This window comes from Cryptomeria japonica, chromosome 6, assembly GCF_030272615.1.
Source record: "Cryptomeria japonica chromosome 6, Sugi_1.0, whole genome shotgun sequence".
Classification (NCBI taxonomy): domain Eukaryota; kingdom Viridiplantae; phylum Streptophyta; class Pinopsida; order Cupressales; family Cupressaceae; genus Cryptomeria; species Cryptomeria japonica.
Window position 1 is genome coordinate 619,564,727 of NC_081410.1, and position 3,685 is coordinate 619,568,411.

Sequence of the window (3,685 nt, forward strand, 5' to 3'; positions counted from 1 at the left end):
TACCATCCTTGAATTGTAGATCATAACCCTTATCAACCATCTATCCAACACTCAAAATATTATAATTCAAACCTTCAACATATAAGACATCATCAGTGTTATGCTTATCATCAAAAGAAATAGAACCTCTCCCATGGATCACATAGGCTTTGTCATCTCCAGATTTGACAATTCCACCATCATATCTTTCTATGCCTACAAATTTTCTTTTATCACAGGTCATGTGATGTGAATAGCCACTGTCAATCACCCATTCATCTTTCTCTTCAACTTTAGCAGCTAAATATTTCTCCTCAATAGTACAACTAGAGGAATCAACTGGTATAGACCCATCTACCTTAATGGCAAGGAATACAACTTCATCTCCTTTAGATTCTTCATTTATAATACCTTCATCAATAACATAATAAAAGTTCTTCTGATTTCTAAACTTTTGGTTAGACTTGTAAGACTTGTCATTCTTCTCATGCTTGTTATATGTATCATTCCTATCATGCTTATCAAACTTATCATGTCTATCATACTTAGTTATTCTCTTTGGGCATCTAGAAGAAAAATGTCCTATCTTGTTATAAGAGAAACATTTCAAAGGAAACTTTCCATCATACTTACTGACACCTTAAGGAAATTTCTGGGAAATTAGTGCTTCAAGTTCATCCAGGTCCCTTTCTTTCTCTTCCATCTCTCTTCTCTCTCTTTCATATCTGGATATTCTCCACTCATCAGGATCATACTTTTTCTTACCAGATACAGATGCAGATGCTCTAAATTCTCTCTCAAACTTTCCATGTGATTCTCCAATTTCACTCAACTCAAATGCAGCAAAATTTCAAACCATCATATCTCTTGTCACTGTAGTCACACTCTGGATCTCATCAATAGAAACAACCTTATGCTTATAGGCCGGAGGAAAAGATATCAACACCTTAGCAAAAATTTCATCTTCCTCAATGGTTCTACCAGCACATCTAATACTTAGGACAAGGTCATTCACCTTAGCCATAAAATAGTCTATGTTCTCATCATCTCCCATCTTCAATGTCTCATACTTTCCTTTTAAACATTGCAACTTAGCAACCTTCACTTGTTTATCACCTTCATACAACACCTCAAGCTTCACCCAATTCTCATGTGCGGTCTGAAGACCCACTAGTTAGGGCACTAAGCAATGCTTCCTTCACTCTAATATTATGTTCTGCTTCCTTAACCTCATCAAAAGTAGATGGTCCATTATGAGGAACAACATAGACATTCTTTGTGATATTTCAATAATCTTCACCAAGGCATTTCAAGTGCATTTCCATCTGTTCCTTCCATATAGCATAGTTACATCGAGCAAATATTTAACTGTCATTCTTAAAGATTACACCTTGAGCTGTCATCCCATATCTCCTCAAGCAGTTAAGCTTATACTAGAGGATCTAGCTCTGATACCAATTGTTAGCAACAACCAAGAGGGAAGACTGAGAGGGGGGATGAATCAGTCTTCACCAGAATAACAAACATAACCAAAAAATAAAAATTTGATAAATTGTAGCAATAAGTCAGATAAGTGAATTAGCAACACAACACACAACACCAAGATTTTGATGTGGAAAACCTGGTTAAGGGAAAAACCATGGTGGGAACCTACCCATAATAAGATGATACTTTGTAGTAGTATGTGAAAAATATTACAATGGGGAATGCACATGAATTCAAGCACACTACCTAGTTCTCACTGCTCAAATATAATGGCCCGGAAGGTTATAACCCTCAGGGAAGTCTCATTGGCTTACAATAAGATTTGGTATACAATCCAGAAGAAATGAACTGAAAGAATAACGTCTCCAAATTCCTAATTATAGTTCTAGTTAAGAACAAATGTCTAACTTGCAACACCAATATAATCACCACAAACTCAACACCGAAGGATAAATTGCTTGTTCACACGCAAACCTCTCTCTGATAATGTAGACACAACATTGACACCCAAACTACATGACTATATCACCTATATATAATTCATCAACCTTGATAACATGGTGGGCTAAACCCTCAACCCTCGATTACAAAACTACATCATATGATACAAAGATCGACCACTAGGCCAATATAATGATTTAAATAGCATAACATGGTCCTAATTCAAATTCCCAAATGCACAACTCCACTGGAAATCACGCCAAGATCAACCACAACATGCTACACCACCAGAAATACTACATAACATGCAAACCATCACCAGTTGATAGAAACAACCAAAACATCACACAAAAATCAATGTAGACCACCAAAACAAATAAGACGTGACTAGGACACACCAACAAGCACGTTACAATCATCCGACACAGCTGCACCAACACCACTTTTCAAATCTTCATCTGTTAACATCGGAAAGCTCAAGAACACAAATAATTAGCAAATGTCATGAAGAAAGATAACTTGTGGAGCACTAAATCACAATCCAATTGAAATGAAGATACCCAATATCATCCAAAACAATATCCCAAAATCTTAGCACTATATCTGATCACACCGGAATATACCAGAGGAAATATCTATCTCTGCAAAATAGTGATCAACAAACCAATACTACAAACCGGATCAGAGAATCTTCCCAATTTGCAATCACCAGAGTAAATCACATAAATATGTTCACATCAATGACAACAACATATCCTAATAGTAGCAATGACCAACCATATCCAACAATCCTCATGTACCTTAGACTTATTTTCAATATCTGCAGTGAACTTGGTCAGAGATAAGCATGATTTATATAAGTTCCCACCTTTGGACAATGCATCTTTCATGATATTCACATAGGCATCTAAAGTGTGTTTATCTTTGGTGATCATCCTTTTCAAATTCTGACTTGCCTCTTTGCATTAAATTCATTTTGGACTTTCTCCTCAGCAGACTTTTCAAAAGATTCAAAATGTGTATTTACAAAATTAATCAACTCTTTAATTGTACAGATGGAGTGTTTGTAGTATCCTTTTGGAATGAGGGCATCAACTTTTCCGAAATGCCAGTTGCCAAAGTTAGCAACATACTATTCTTAGTATGAGATTTCAAAAGATCCTCACTGGCTTTTGCTTGAGAAAATGATGGAAATTGAAGCTTTTGAATTGGAGACAGAAGGGCAAGGTTAATTGGACCTTGAATAAACTTTGGATCATCAGTGACTTTATTTCCCCTCACTATCTCAGTAGTATCTTTTGCCTTAGTCTTGACTTCAAATTTAACCTCTACCTTTTCTTTTCCAGCATCCTTCTCAAGAATCGGAGGATTAGCAACATCAACTGGAGGATTGTCAACCTTGTCCTTTACATCATCTGTACCTATTTTATCATTATATTCTGTAGCATCCTCAACCCTAGCATCACCCAGATCATCAACCTATACTTCTGAAATAGAAATATTATCCCATGTTTACACTTCCAGATTAGATTCTTCTTGCCCTTTGACTTGATTAACTTCATACTGATTATCTAACAAAACTTTTGTCAAAATATTCTCTATTTCCTTTGCAACTTCATCAATCTTCCCTAACATGATTTTATTTACTCTATGCTTACTCTGGAACTCATTCTTTACTAATTTGAGTAATCTATCTACCTTTTCATTAGAAATGACTGAACATAAGTTGACTAATATATATTGTTTCAAGCCCTCATCTTGCTTATTTACCTTTTGTCTT